The sequence below is a fragment of the Pleurodeles waltl genome, chromosome 7 (assembly GCF_031143425.1).
Source record: "Pleurodeles waltl isolate 20211129_DDA chromosome 7, aPleWal1.hap1.20221129, whole genome shotgun sequence".
Lineage (NCBI taxonomy): Eukaryota > Metazoa > Chordata > Amphibia > Caudata > Salamandridae > Pleurodeles > Pleurodeles waltl.
In genome coordinates, this window is record NC_090446.1 from 945,457,832 (window position 1) to 945,474,497 (window position 16,666).

Here is a 16,666-nt window from a genome sequence, read left to right on the forward strand (position 1 = left end):
GCTGCAGATTGTGAGAAAGTAGCCTCTTTCTAGCCTTGTTACCCCCACTTTTGGCCTGTTTGTGAGTATATGTCAGGGTGTTTTCACTGTCTCACTGGGATCCTGCTAGCCAGGGCCCACTGCTCATAGTGAAGACACTATGTTGTCAGTTTGTTTGTTATGTGTCACTGGGACCCTGCTAGCCAGGACCCCAGTGCTCATAAGTTTGTGGCCTAGATGTATGTGTTCCCTGTGTGGTGCCTAACTGTCTCACTGAGGCTCTGCTAACCAGACCCTTAGTGGTTATGCTCTCTCTGCTTTCCATATTGTCACTAACAGGCTAGGGACCAATTTCACCAATTCACATTGGCATACTGGTACACCCATATAATTCCCTAGTATATGGTACTGAGGTACCCAGGGTATTGGGGTTCCAGGAGATCCCTATGGCTGCAGCATTTCTTTTGCCACCCATAGGTAGATCTGACAATTCTTACACAGGCCTGCCAGTGCAGCCTGAGTGAAATAACGTCCACGTTATTTCACAGCCATTTACCACTGCACTTAAGTAACTTATAAGTCACCTATATGTCTAACCTTCACCTGGTGAAGGTTGGGTGCAAAGTAACTTAGTGTGAGGGCCCCCTGGCACTAGCCAAGGTGCCCTCACATCGTTCAGGGCAAATTCCCCGGACTTTGTGAGTGCGGGGACACCCTTACACGTGTGCACTATACATAGGTCCCTACCTATGTATAGCGTCACAATGGTAACTCCGAACATGGCCATATAACATGTCTAAGATCATGGAATTGTCACCCCAATGCCATTCTGGCATTGGGGAGACAATTCCATGATCCCCCGGATCTCTAGCACAGAACCTGGGTACTGCCAAACTGCCTTTTCAGGGTTTGCACTGCAGCTGCTGCTGCTGTCAACCCCACAGACAGGTTTCTGCCCCCATGGGGTCCAGGCAGCCCTGGCCCAGGAAGGCAGAACAAAAGATTTCCTCTGAGAGAGGGTGTAACACCCTCTCCCTTTGGAGATAGGTGGGAAGGCTGGGGAGGAGTAGCCTCCCCCAGCCTCTGGAAATGCTTTGATGGGCACAGATGCTGTCCATCTCTGCATAAGCCAGTCTACACCGGTTTAGGGATCCCCCAGCCCTGCTCTTGCGAGAAACTGGACAAAGGAAAGGGGAGTGACCACTCCCGTGACCTGCACCTCCCAGGGGAGGTGCCCAGAGCTCCTCCAGTGTACCCCAGACCTCTGCCATCTTGGAAACAGAGGTGTTGCTGGCACATTGGACTGCTCTGAGTGGCCAGTGCCAGCAGGTGACGTCAGAGACTCCTTCTGATAGGCTCTTACCTTTCTTACTAGCCTATCCTCCTTCCTAGGTAGCCAAACCTCCTTTTCTGGCTATTTAGGCTCTCTGCTTTGGGGAATTCTTCAGATACCGAATGCAAGAGCTCACCAGAGTTCCTCTGCATCTCCCTCTTCACCTTCTGCCAAAGGATCGACCGCTGACTGCTCAGGACACCTGCAAAACCGCAACAAAGTAGCAAAGACGACTACTGCAACCTTGTATCGCTTCATCCTGCCGGCTTTCTCGCCTGTTTCCTGGTGGTGCATGCTCTAGGGGTAGCCTGCCTCCTTCTTGCACCAGGAGCTCTGAAGAAATCTCCCGTGGGTCGACGGAATCTTCCCCCTGCAACCGCAGGCAACAAAAGACTGCATCACCGGTCCTCTGGGTCTCCTCTCAGCACAACGAGCGTGGGCCCTGGAACACAGCAACTCTGTCCAAGTGACTCCCACAGTCCAGTGACTCTTCAGTCCAAGTTTGGTGGAGGTAAGTCCTTGCCTCCCCACGCTAGACTGCATTGCAGGGTACCGTGTGATTTGCAGCTGCTCCGGCTCCTGTGCACTCTTCCAGTATTTCCTTTGTGCACAGCCAAGCCTGTGTCCCGATACTCTAACCTGCAGTGCACAACCTCCTGAGTTGTCCTCCGGCGTCGTGGGACTCCCTTTTCTGACTTTGTGTGGACTCCGGTTCACTCCTCTTCTAAGTGCCTGTTCCGCTACTTCTGCGGGTGCTGCCTGCTTCTGTGAGGGCTCCCTGACTTGCAGGGCGCCCCCTCTGTCTCTTCATCCAAGTGGCGACATGCTGGTCCCCTCCTGGGCCACAGTAGCATCCAAAAACCGTAACCGCGACCCTTGCAGCTAGCAAGGCTTGTTTGCGGTCTTTCTGCATGTGAACACCTCTGCAAGCTTCTTCACGACGTGGGACATTGTAGGAAAGTACCATCTTGCCTGGCATGTTACCCCCATTTTTCACTGTATATATGTTGTTTTAGTTGTATATGTCACTGGGACCCTGGTAACCCAGGGCCCCAGTGCTCATAAGTGTGCCTGAATGTGTTACCTGTGTAGTGACTAACTGTCTCACTGAGGCTCTGCTAATCAGAACCTCAGTGGTTATGCTCTCTCATTTCTTTCCAAATTGTCACTAACAGGCTAGTGACCATTTTTACCAATTTACATTGGCTTACTGGAACACCCTTATAATTCCCTAGTATATGGTACTGAGGTACCCAGGGTATTGGGGTTCCAGGAGATCCCTATGGGCTGCAGCATTTCTTTTGCCACCCATAGGGAGCTCTGACAATTCTTACACAGGCCTGCCACTGCAGCCTGAGTGAAATAACGTCCACGTTATTTCACAGCCATTTTACACTGCACTTAAGTAACTTATAAGTCAACTATATGTCTAACCTTTACCTGGTAAAGGTTAGGTGCAAAGTTACTTAGTGTGAGGGCACCCTGGCACTAGCCAAGGTGCCCCCACATTGTTCAGGGCCAATTTCCCTGACTTTGTGAGTGTGGGGACACCATTACACGCGTGCACTACATATAGGTCACTACCTATATGTAGCTTCACAATGGTAACTCCGAATATGGCCATGTAACATGTCTATGATCATGGAATTGCCCCATCTGTGCCATCCTGGCATAGTTGGCACAATCCCATGATCCCAGTGGTCTGTAGCACAGACCCTGGTACTGCCAAACTGCCCTTCCTGGGGTTTCACTGCAGCTGCTGCTGCTGCCAACCCCTCAGACAGGCATCTGCCCTCCTGGGGTCCAGCCAGGCCTGGCCCAGGATGGCAGAACAAAGAACTTCCTCTGAGAGAGGGTGTGACACCCTCTCCCTTTGGAAAATGGTGTGAAGGCAGGGGAGGAGTAGCCTCCCCCAGCCTCTGGAAATGCTTTCTTGGGCACAGATGTGCCCAATTCTGCATAAGCCAGTCTACACCGGTTCAGGGGACCCCTAAGCCCTGCTCTGGCGCGAAACTGGACAAAGGAAAGGGGAGTGACCACTCTCCTGACCTGCACCTCCCCTGGGAGGTGTCCAGAGCTCCTCCAGTGTGCTCCAGACCTCTGCCATCTTGGAAACAGATGTGCTGCTGGCACACTGGACTGCTCTGAGTCGCCAGTGCCACCAGGTGACGTCAGAGACTCCTTGTGATAGGCTACTTCAGGTGTTGCTAGCCTATCCTCTCTCCTAAGTAGCCAATCCCTCTTTTCTGGCTATTTAGGGTCTCTGTCTCTGGGGAAACTTTAGATAACGAATGCAAGAGCTCATCCGAGTTCCTCTGCATCTCTCTCTTCACCTTCTGCCAAGGAATCGACTGCTGACTGTGCTGGAAGCCTGCAAAATTGCAACATAGTAGCTAAGACGACTACTGCAACTCTGTAACGCTGATCCTGCCGCCTTCTCGACTGTTTTCCTGGTGGTGCATGCTGTGGGGGTAGTCTGCCTCCTCTCTGCACTAGAAGCTCCGAAGAAATCTCCTGTGGGTCGACGGAATCTTCCCCCTGCAACCGCAGGCACCAAAAAGCTGCATTACTGGTCCCTTGGGTCTCCTCTCAGCACGACGAGCGAGGTCCCTCGAATCCAGCAACTCTGTCCAAGTGACTCCCACAGTCCAGTGACTCTTCAGTCCAAGTTTGGTGGAGGTAAGTCTTTGCCTCACCTCGCTAGACTGCATTGCTGAGAACCGCGACTTTTGCAGCTACTCCGGCCTCTGTGCTCTTCCGGCAGAAATCCTTTGTGCACAGTCCAGCCTGGGTCCACGGCACTCTAACCTGCATTGCACGACCTCCTAAGTTGTTCTCCGGCGACGTGGGACTCCTTTGTGTAACTTCGGGTGAGCACCGTTTCACGCATCCTCGTAGTGCCTGTTTCTGGCACTTCTCCAAGGGCTACCTGCTGCTCAGAGGTCTCCTTGTCATGCTCGATATCCCCTCTACCTCCTGGTCCAATTTGCAACCTCCTGGTCCCTCCTGGGCCACAGCAGCATCCAAAAACGCTTATCGCACGATTTGCAGCTAGCAAGGCTTGTTGGCGTTCTTTCGGCGGGAAAACACTTCTGCACGACTCTACAAGGCGAGTGGAATCCGTCCTCTAAAGGGGAAGTCTTTAGCCCTTTGCGTTCTTGCAGAAACCGCAGCTTCTTCTGTCCAGTAGAAGCTTCTTTGCACCCGCAGCTGGCATTTCCTGGGCATCTGCCCATCTCCGACTTGCTTGTGACTTTTGGACTTGGTCCCCTTGTTCCACAGGTACCCTAGATTGGAAATCCACAGTTGTTGCATTGTTGGTTTGTGTCTTTCCTGCATTATTCCTCTAACACGACTTCTTTGTCCTAAGGGGAACTTTAGTGCACTTTGCACTCACTTTTCAGGGTCTTGGGGAGGGTTATTTTTCTAACTCTCACTATTTTCTAATAGTCCCAGCGACCCTCTACAAGGTCACATAGGTTTGGGGTCCATTCGTGGTTCGCATTCCACTTTTGGAGTATATGGTTTGTGTTGCCCCTATCCCTATGTTTCCCCATTGCATCCTATTGTAACTATACATTGTTTGCACTGTTTTCTAAGACTATACTGCATATTTTTGCTATTGTGTATATATATCTTGTGTATATTTCCTATCCTCTCACTGAGGGTACACTCTAAGATACTTTGGCATATTGTGATAAAAATAAAGTACCTTTATTTTTAGTATAACTGTGTATTGTGTTTTCTTATGTTATTGTGCATATGACACTAAGTGGTACTGTAGTAGCTTCACCCGTCTCCTAGTTCAGCCTAAGCTGCTCTGCTAAGCTACCATTATCTATCAGCCTAAGCTGCTAGACACCCTATACACTAATAAGGGATAACTGGGCCTGGTGCAAGGTGCAAGTACCCCTTGGTACTCACTACAAGCCAGTCCAGCCTCCTACAGACATCCATCCTCCAAAGGGGAAGTTCCTAGTCTTATTCGTTCTTGCAAAACACCAAGCTTATTCCATCCAGTGGCAGCTTCCTTGCACCCTCAGCTGGCATTTCCTGGGCTTCTGCCCACTCCCGACACTGTCGTGACTCTTGGACTTGGTCCCCTTGTCCTACAGGTACTCAGGTCCAGAAATCCACTGTTGTTGCATTGCTGGTGTTGGTTTTCCTTGCAGAATCCCCCTATCACGACTTCTGTGCTCTCTGGGAGTTGTAGGTGCACTTTACACCTGCCTTACAGGGTCTTTGGGTGGGCTATTTTTCTAACCCTCACTGTTTTCTTACAGTCCCAGCGACCCTCTACAAGCTCACATAGGTTTGGGGTCCATTTGTGGTTCGCATTCCACTTTTGGAGTATATGGTTTGTGTTGCCCCTATACCTATGTGCTCCTATTGCAATATATTGTAACTTTACACTGCTTGCATTACTTCCTTCTGCTATTACTGCATAATTTTGGTATTGTGTACATAGATCTTGTGTATATTTGTCATCCTCATACTGAGGGTACTCACTGAGATACTTTTGGCATATTGTCACAAAAATAAAGTACCTTTATTTTTAGTATATCTGTGTATTGTGTTTTCTTATGATATTGTGCATATGACACCAGTGGTATAGTAGGCGCTTTGCATGTCTCTTAGTTCAGCCTAAGCTGCTCTGCTATAGATACCTTCTATCAGCCTAAGCTGCTAGAAACACCTCTTCTACACTAATAAGGGATAAGTGGACCTGGTACAAAGTGTAAGTACCCCTTGGTACCCACTACAAGCCAGGTCAGCCTCCTACACAGATCACGCAGTATACAGGATTACTGTCTGGCGTGGGGAGGCAAGGACTTACCTCCACCAAATTTGGACAGAAGGGCCACTGGACTGTGGGAGACACTTGGACCCAGCTCCTGTGTTCCAGGGACTACGCTCGTCAGGATGGGAGGGGACCCAGAAGACCAGTGATGCAGAAGTTTGGTGCCTGCGTTAGCAGGTGGAAGATTCCGTCGACCCACAGGAGATTTCTTCTTGGCTTCTAGTGCAGGGTGAAGGCAGACAGCCCTCAGAGCATGCACCACCAGGAAACAGTCGAGAAAGCCGGCAGGATGAGGCACTACAATGTTGCTGGTAGTCTTCTTGCCACTTTGTTGCAGTTTTGCAGGCGTCCTGGAGCAATCAGCAGTCGATCCTTGGCAGAAGTCGAAGAGGGAAGTGCAGAGGAACTCTGGTGAGCTCTTGCATTCGTAATCTGAGGAATAGCCTAGAGGAGAGACCCTAAATAGCCCACAGAGGAGGATTGGCTACTGAGAGAGGGAAGCACCTATCAGGAGGGGTCTCTGACATCACCTGCTAGCACTGGCCACTCAGAGCTGTCCATTGTGCCCCAACACCTCTGCATCCAAGATGGCAGAGGTCTGGGACACACTGGAGGAGCTCTGGGCACCTCCCCTGGGAGGTGCAGGTCAGTGGAGTGGTCACTCCCCTTTCCGTTGTCCAGTTTCGGGCCAGAGCAGGGCTGGGGGATCCCTGAACCGGTGTAGACTGGCTTATGCAGAGATGGGCACCATCTGTGCCAATCAAAGAATTTCCAGAGGCTGGGGTAGGCTACTCCTCCCCAGCCCTGACACATTTTTCAAAAGGAAGAGGGTGTAACACCCTCTCTCTGAGGAAGTCCTTTGTTCTGCCTTCCTGGGCCATGCCTGGCTGGACCCCAGGAGGGCAGAAACCTGTCTGAGGGGTTGGCAGCACCAGCAGCTGCAGTGAAACCCCAGGAAAGGCAGTTTGGCAGTACCCAGGTCTGTGCTAGAGACTCGGGGGATCATGGAATTGTCTCCCCAATGCCAGAATGGCATTGGGGTGACAATTCCATGATCTTAGACATGTTACATGGCCATGTTCGGAGTTACCATTGTGACGCTATACATAGTTAGTGACCTATATATAGTGCACATGTGTAATGGTGTCCCCGCACTCACAAAGTCCGGGGAATTTGCCCTGAACGATGTGGGGGCACCTTGGCTAGTGCAGGGTGCCCACACACTAAGTAACTTTGCACCCAACCATCACCAGGTGAAGGTTAGACATATAGGTGACTTATAAGTTACTTAAGTGCAGTGGTAAATGGCTGTGAAATAACGTGGACGTTATTTCACTCAGGCTGTAGTGGCAGGCCTGTGTAAGAATTGTCAGAGCTCCCTATGGGTGGCAAAAGAAATGCTGCAGCCCATAGTGATCTCCTGGAACCCCAATACCCTGGGTACCTGTAGGAAAGTACCATCTTGCCTGGCATGTTACCCCCATTTTTCACTGTATATATGTTGTTTTAGTTGTATGTGTCACTGGGACCCTCTCACCCAGGGCCCCAGTGCTCATAAGTGTGCCTGAATGGGTTACCTGTGTAGTGACTAACTGTCTCACTGAGGCTCTGCTAATCAGAACCTCAGTGGTTATGCTCTCTCATTTCTTTCAAATTGTCACTAACAGGCTAGTGACCAATTTTACCAATTTACATTGGCTTACTGGAACACCCTTATAATTCCCTAGTATATGGTACTGAGGTACACAGGGATTTGGGGTTCCAGGAGATCCCTATGGGCTGCAGCATTTCTTTTGCCACCCATAGGGAGCTCTGACAATTCTTACACAGGCCTGCCACTGCAGCCTGAGTGAAATAACGCACACGTTATTTCACAGCCATTTTACACTGCACTTAAGTAACTTATAAGTCACCTAGATGTCTAACCTTTACCTGGTAAAGGTTGGGTGCTAAGTTACTTAGTGTGTGGGCACCCTGGCACTAGCCAAGGTGCCCCCACATTGTTCAGGGCCAATTCCCCGAACTTTGTGAGTGCGGGGACACCATTACACGCATGCACCACATATAGGTCACTACCTATATGTAGCTTCACAATGGTAACTCCGAATATGGCCATGTAATATGTCTATGATCATGGAATTGCCCCCTCTATACCATCCTGGCATAGTTGGCACAATCCCATGATCCCAGTGGCCTGTAGCACAAACCCTGGTACTGCCAAACTGCCTTTCCCGGGGTTTCACTGCAGCTGCTGCTGCTGCCAACCCCTCAGACAGGCATCTGCCCTCCTGGGGTCCAGCCTGGCCTGGCCCAGGATGGCAGAACAAAGGACTTCCTCTGAGAGAGGGTGTTACACCCTCTCCCTTTGGAAAATGGTGTCAAGGCAGGGGAGGAGTAGCCTCTGGAAATGCTTTCATGGGCACTTTTGGTGCCCATTTCTGCATAAGCCAGTCTACACCGGTTCAGGGACCCCTTAGCCCTGCTCTGGCGCGAAACTGGACAAAGGAAAGGGGCGTGACCACTCCCCTGACCTGCACCTCCCCTGGGAGGTGCCCAGAGCTCCTCCAGTGTGCTCCAGACCTCTGCCATCTTGGAAACAGAGGTGCTGCTGGCACACTGGACTGCTCTGAGTCGCCAGTGCCACCAGGTGACGTCAGAGACTCCTTCTGATAGGCTCCTTCAGGTGTTGCTAGCCTATCCTCTCTCCTAGGTAGCCAAACCCTCTTTTCTGGCTATTTAAGGTCTCTGTCTCTGGGGAAACTTTAGATAACGAATGCAAGAGCTCATCCGAGTTCCTCTGCATCTCTCTCTTCACCTTCTGCCAAGGAATCGACTGCTGACAGCGCTGGAAGCCTGCAAAACTGCAACAAAGTAGTGAAGACGACTACTGCAACTCTGTAACGCTGATCCTGCCGCCTTCTCGACTGTTTTCCTGGTGGTGCATGCTGTGGGGGTAGTCTGCCTCCTCTCTGCACTAGAATCTCCGAAGAAATCCCCTGTGGGTCGACGGAATCGTCCCCCTGCAACCGCAGGCACCAAAAAGCTGCATTACCGGTCCCTTGGGTCTCCTCTCAGCACGACGAGCGAGGTCCCTCGAATCCAGCAACTATGTCCAAGTGACCCCCACAGTCCAGTGACTCTTCAGTCCAAGTTTGGTGGAGGTAAGTCCTTGCCTCCCCACGGCAGACTGCATTGCTGGGAACCGCGACTTTTGCAGCTACTCCGGCCTCTGTGCACTTCCGGCAGAAATCCTTTGTGCACAGCCAAGCCTGGGTCCACGGCACTCTAACCTGCATTGTACGACTTTCTAAGTTGGTCTCCGGCGACGTGGGACTCCTTTGTGCGACTTCGGGTGAGCACCCTTTCACGCATCCTTGTAGTGCCTGTTTCTGGCATTTCTCTGGGTGCTTCCTGCTGCTGACAGGGCTCCCTGTCTTGCTCGACGTCCCCTCTCTCTCCTGACACAATTTGCTATGTCCTGGTCCTTCCTGGGCCACAGCAGCATCCAAAAACGCTTACCACATGATTTGCAGCTAGCAAGGCTTGTTGGAGTTCTTTTGGCGGGAAAACACTTCTGCACGACTCTCCACGGCTGGCGGGATCAGTCCACCAAAGGGGAAGTTTCTAGCCCTTTTCGTTCCTGCAGAAACCTCAGCTTCTTCTGTCCCATAGAAGCTTCTTTGCACCCACAGGTGGAATTTCCTGGGCATCTGCCCATCTCCGACTTGCTTGTGACTTTTGGACTTGGTCCCCTTGTTCCACAGGTACCCTAGATTGGAAAGCCATTGTTGTTGCATTGTTGGTTTGTGTCTTTCCTGCATTATTCCCCTATCACGACTTCTTTGTCCTTTTGGGAACTTTAGTGCACTTTGCACACACTTTTCAGGGTCTTTGGGAGGGCTATTTTTCTAACCCTCACTATTTTCTAATAGTCCCAGCGACCCTCTACAAGGTCACATAGGTTTGGGGTCCATTCGTGGTTCGCATTCCACTTTTGGAGTATATGGTTTGTGTTGCCCCTATCCCTATGTGTCCCCATTGCATCCTATTGTAACTATACATTATTTGCACTGTTTTCTAAGACTATACTGCATATTTTTGGTATTGTGTGTATATATCTTGTGTATATTTCCTATCCTCTCACTGAAGGTACACTCTGAGATACTTTGGCATATTGTCATAAAAATAAAGTACCTTTATTTTTAGTTTAACTGTGTATTGTGTTTTCTTATGATATTGTGCATATGACACTAAGTGGAACTGTAGTAGCTTCACACGTCTCCTAGTTCAGCCTAAGCTGCTTTGCTAAGCTACCATTATCTATCAGCCTAAGCTGCTAGACACCCTATACACTAATAAGGGATAACTGGGCCTGGTGCAAGGTGCAAGTACCCCTTGGTACTCACTACAAGCCAGTCCAGCCTCCTACATTGGTTGTGCAGCGGTGGGATAAGTGCTTTGAGACTACTTACCACTCTTGTCATTGTACTTTTCATAAGAGAAAAATATACAAAACAAGTTCAGTGTATATACACATAACCAAAAACTTTTGCATTTCCTCTTTTCACTCTTTTCTAAAGTGCTGAAAAGTACTTCTAAACTTTCAAAAAGTTCTTAAAAGTTAAAAAAGTTTTTTTCTGTCTTTCTAAAAAGCTCTGACATACTTTTTTCTCATTTTCTATCTCTTTAACTCTCTCTAAAAATGTCTGGCACAGGCCAAAATGTTGATCTGTCCAAACTTGCATATGATCACCTTAGCTGGAAAGGAGCAAGGAGTCTCTGCATAGAGAGAGGTTTGAGTGTAGGGAAGAATCCTTCCTTGGAATTGTTGCTTAACATGCTTAGAGAACAAGATAAGGCTAAAAGTGCCCCATCTGTTGAAAAAGTAGCTAATGGTTCCCATTCTGATCCAGGGACTCCCCCAGGAAAAGATTCAGGAAAGAAACTTCTTAGCCTGCCCATTACTAGACAGTCTAGCATAGTTGGTACTGAGGTGGAGTCACATCATACAGATGATGTGCTCTCACATTACACTGTCAGCCAAGCTGTTAGGGTGCCCTCTGTAAGGGACAGGTCTCCTTCTGTTCATTCACATCATACTTCTGTGTCTAGGAATGTCCCTCCCACCCACCCTGATGACAGATTGTTAGAAAGGGAGCTCAATAGATTGAGAGTGGAACAAACCAGACTGAAGCTCAAGAAGCAACAGCTGGATTTGGATAGACAGACCTTAGAAGTAGAGAAGGAGAGACAGAAGTTGGGGTTAGATACCCATGGTGGCAGCAGCAGTATTCCCCATAGTCATCCTGCAAAAGAGCATGATTCCAGGAATCTGCACAAGATAGTTGTGAGAAAGTAGCCTCTTTCTAGCCTTGTTACCCCCACTTTTGGCCTGTTTGTGAGTGTATGTCAGGGTGTTTTTACTGTCTCACTGGGATCCTGCTAGCCAGGGCCCAGTGCTCATGGTGAAAACCCTATGTTTTCAGTATGTTTGTTATGTGACACTGGGACCCTGCTAGTCAGGACCACAGTGCTCATAAGGTTGTGGCCTATATGTATGTGTTCCCTGTGTGGTGCCTAACTGTCTCCCTGAGGCTCTGCTAACCAGAACCTCAGTGGTTATGCTCTCTCATTTCTTTCTAAATTGTCACTAACAGGTTAGTGACCAATTTTACCAATTTACATTGGCTTACTGGAACACCCTTATAATTCCCTAGTATATAGTACTGAGGTACCCAGGGTATTGGGGTTCCAGGAGATCCCTATGGGCTGCAGCATTTCTTTTGCCACCCATAGGGAGCTCTGACAATTCTTACACAGGCCTGCCACTGCAGCCTGAGTGAAATAACGTCCACGTTATTTCACAGCCATTTTACACTGTACTTAAGTAACTTATAAGTCACCTATATGTCTAACCTTTACCTAGTAAAGGTTGGGTGCTAAGTTACTTAGTGTGAGGGCACCCTGGCACTAGCCAAGGTGCCCCCACATTGTTCAGGGCCAATTCCCCGGACTTTGTGAGTGCGGGGACACCATTACACGCGTGCACTACATATAGGTCACTACCTATATGTAGCTGCACAATGGTAACTCTGAATATGGCCATGTAACATGTCTATGATCATGGAATTGCCCCCTCTATACCATCCTGGCATAGTTGGCACAATCCCATGATCCCAGTGGTCTGTAGCACAGACCCTGGTACTGCCAAACTGCCCTTCCTGGGGTTTCACTGCAGCTGCTGCTGCTGCCAGCCCCTCAGACAGGCAGCTGACCTCCTGGGGTCCAGCCAGGCCTGGCCCAGGATGGCAGAACAAAGGACTTCCTCTGAGAGAGGGTGTTACACCCTCTCCCTTTGGAAAATGGTGTGAAGGCAGGGGAGGAGTAGCCTCCCCCAGCCTCTGGAAATGCTTTCTTGGGCACAGATGTGCCCAATTCTGCATAAGCCAGTCTACACCGGTTCAGGGGACCCCTTAGCCCTGCTCTGGCGCGAAACTGGACAAAGGAAAGGGGAGTGACCACTCCCCTGACCTGTACCTCCCCTGGGAGGTGCCCAGAGCTCCTCCAGTGTGCTCCAGACCTCTGCCATCTTGGAAACAGAGGTGCTGCTGGCACACTGGACTGCTCTGAGTGGCCAGTGCCACCAGGTGACGTCAGAGACTCCTTCTGATAGGCTCCTTCAGGTGTTGCTAGCCTATCCTCTCTCCTAAGTAGCCAAACCCTCTTTTCTGGCTATTTAGGGTCTCTGTCTCTGGGGAAACTTTAGATAACGAATGCAAGAGCTCATCCGAGTTCCTCTGCATCTCTCTCTTCACCTTCTGCCAAGGAATCGACTGCTGACCGCGATGGAAGCCTGCAAAACTGCAACATAGTAGCAAAGACGATTACTGCAACTCTGTAACGCTGATCGTGCCGCCTTCTCGACTGTTTTCCTGGTGGTGCATGCTGTGGGGGTAGTCTGCCTCCTCTCTGCACTAGAAGCTCCGAAGAAATCTCCTGTGGGTCGACGGAATCTTCCCCCTGCAACCGCAGGCACCAAAAAGCTGCATTACTGGTCCCTTGGGTCTCCTCTCAGCATGACGAGCGAGGTCCCTCGAATCCAGCAACTCTGTCCAAGTGACTCCCACAGTCCAGTGACTCTTCAGTCCAAGTTTGGTGGAGGTAAGTCCTTGCCTCACCTCGCTAGACTGCATTGCTGGGAACCGCGACTTTTGCAGCTACTCCGGCCTCCGTGCAGTTCCGGCGGAAATCCTTTGTGCACAGTTGTAGGAGGCTGGACTGGCTTGTAGTGAGTACCTAGGGGTACTTGCACCTTGCACCAGGCCCAGTTATCCCTTATTAGTGTATAGGGTGTCTAGCAGCTTAGGCTGATAGATAATGGTATCTTAGCAGAGCAGCTTAGGCTGAACTAGGAGACGTGTGAAGCTACTACAGTACCACTTAGTGTCATATGCACAATATCATAAGAAAACACAATACACAGTTATACTAAAAATAAAGGTACTTTATTTTTATCACAATATGCCAAAGTATCTCAGAGTGTACCCTCAGTGAGAGGATAGGAAATATACACAAGATATATATACACAATAGCAAAAATATGCAGTATAGTCTTAGAAAACAGTGCAAACAATGTATAGTTACAATAGGATGCAATGGGGAAACATAGGGATAGGGGCAACACAAACCATATACTCCAAAAGTGGAATGCGAACCACGAATGGACCTCAAACCTATGTGACCTTGTAGAGGGTCGCTGGGACTATTAGAAAATAGTGAGAGTTAGAAAAATAACCCTCCCCAAGACCCTGAAAAGTGAGTGCAAAGTGCACTAAAGTTCCCCTAAGGACAAAGAAGTCGTGTTAGAGGAATAATGCAGGAAAGACACAAACCAACAATGCAACAACTGTGGATTTCCAATCTAGGGTACCTGTGGAACAAGGGGACCAAGTCCAAAAGTCACAAGCAAGTCGGAGATGGGCAAATGCCCAGGAAATGCCAGCTGCGGGTGCAAAGAAGCTTCTACTGGACAGAAGAAGCTGTGGTTTCTGCAGGAACAAAAAGGGCTAGAAACTTCCCCTTTGGTGGACGGATCCTACTCGCCGTGGAAAGTCGTGCAGAAGTGTTTTCCCGCCGAAAGAACGCCAACAAGCCTTGCTAGCTGCAAATCGTGCGGTTAGCGTTTTTGGACGCTGCTGTGGCCCTGGAGGGACCAGGAGGTCGCAAATTGGACCAGGAGAGAGAGGGGACATCGAGCAAGACAAGGAGCCCTCTCAGCAGCAGGTAGCACCCGGAGAAGTTCCAGAAGAACGAGTTACTACCTTCGGTAACGACTTTTCTGGTGGATACATTAGCTACCTGTGGATTCCTCACCTGATGAATACTCCCATGGTGCCAGCATTCGACGGAAATCTTCTTACTAGTCTCTGCACGTCAACGAGGACGTCACTCTAGCCCACGCGACGCCGTCTGACGTCATACAGGCAATAAGAGGTCCTCGCCGACGTGCCGATGACAGTACCAACATTTTTTACGTGCATGAGAAATAATAACCCAATGTAATGAAAGAGCAAAGCAACATCTCTTAATATTGTAAATCACACAACATTGCAATAAAATAGCTGTAGATTTAATACAACCTTCTTTTTTTTTTTAAACAAATAAATATATTTATACATACGAATCATGTATATACACAATATATATAGATTTATATATAAATATACACATATATACAAATATCATATATGCAAAATGTATTGCAACTTTGAAGACCAAAAGGAGCACACTCAAGGATTGCTTGGAGAGGCCAAAAAGGCAACGGGGAGGCGGGTGGGACCGTGAGGAATCCACAGGTAGAAGAAATCCTGCAGCACTGACCGTGCAAAATGACCGTCCCTTCTGACCTCAGAGTCCAAACAGTAATGTTTCACAAAAGTGTGAAGGGACGACCAAGTTGCGGCCTTGCAGATGTCGACCACAGGAACACCCCTGGCCAAGGCCGACTTAGCTCTGGTGGAGTGAGCTCTAATGCCCTCAGCCGGATCCTTCTTTGCCAAAGAGTAACAGATTTTAATGCAAAGAACAACCCACCTGGAGAGTGTTCTCTTGTGGACTGCCTTTCCTCTCCTCTTGCCCACGTATCCGACAAACAGCTGATCCTCCAGCCTGATATCCTTCATTCTGTCGATATAGAAGCTCAACGCCCTTTTTGGGTCCAGGCGATTGAACCTCCTGTTCTAGCAACAGGAGGTGTTCTTCTGAACAATAAGATGGGCGGGGCGGGATGAGGGGCGGGAACTCCCGAAAGGGAAGGGCGTAGCCTTTCCCCACAATGCCGAGAACCCAAGTGTCCGTGGTGATAGACTTCCACTTGTGGAGAAAATGCTGCAATCTTCCCCCTACAGGAGAGGAGTGAGTGGGAAACGGTGGAAGCCTAAGGCTGCTTCCCCTGCTGCACCCCTCCAGAGGACGAGGAAGAGGCAGAGTGCTGTTGAGAGGCTCCTCTGGTACGGGCCCTACCCCTCCCCCTCCCTCTAAATGACCTATAGGGGAGGGAAGAGGCGGGTTGCTGGAACCTCCCCCGAAAGGAAGAGGAAGAAGAGCCACGCCCAAATCCCCGAAACCTCCTGAAAAATCTAGAAGAGGCAGAGGAAGAAGGAGCTTGCAGTCCTAACGATTTGGCTGTGGCTCTGCTCTCCTTAAATCGTTCCAAGGCCGAATCTGCCTTGGCTCCAAACAGTCTGTCCCCATCAAACGGGAGGTCCAGCAGGGTCGACTGCACATCCGCCGAAAACCCTGAGTTTCGGAGCCAGGCCTGTCTTCTTGCCACCACAGCCGTGCCCATCGCCCTGGCCACCGAGTCGGTCGTGTCCAGCCCAGACTGGATAATCTGGGTCGCGGCAGCCTGGGCGTCCGAGACCACATCCAAGAGACCCTGGGGGAGCTCCGTAAATGAAGACGAAATATCATCCATCAGAGCATGGATGTACCTCCCCAGAATGCACGTTGCGTTGGTGGCCTTCAACGCCAAACTGCATGACGAAAATATTTTCTTGGACTGCGCATCCAGTTTCTTGGAGTCTCTGTCTCCAGGCACTGTCGGGAAGGAACCAGGCGCTGACTTTGAGGAACAGGAGGCTTGCACCACCAAGCTCTCCGGCGTAGGGTGTCTAGAGAGAAAGCCAGGGTCAGATGGTGCAGCTCGATACCTCCTGGCCACAGCCCTATGAACGGCCGAGGAAAACACCGGCTTCTTCCACACCTCCAACACCGGATCCAGCAAAGCCTCATTAAATGGCAAGAGAGGCTCAGCTGCAGCAGAGGCCGGATGCAATACCTCTGTCAGCAAATTCTGCTTCGCCTCTGCCACCGGCAAAGGCAGGTCCAAAAAGCTTGCTGCCTTCCTCACCACAGCATGAAAGGAAGCAGCCTCCTCCGTATATTCCCCTGGAGATGAAAGGTCTCACTCAGGGGAAGTGTCCAGCCCACTGGCTGTATCCAGACCATGTAGTCCGTCTCCAGAGTCCTCAATCTCTCCCTCCTCTAAGACT

General features: G+C 49.9%; 1 protein-coding gene across 1 annotated transcript in view; it reads right to left on the minus strand.

Moving 5' to 3' along the window:
* The window catches only part of DNAH17 (dynein axonemal heavy chain 17), a 7,556,186-nt gene that overhangs the window by 692,787 nt on the left and 6,846,733 nt on the right, over positions 1 to 16,666 (minus strand). The window lies entirely within an intron of this gene.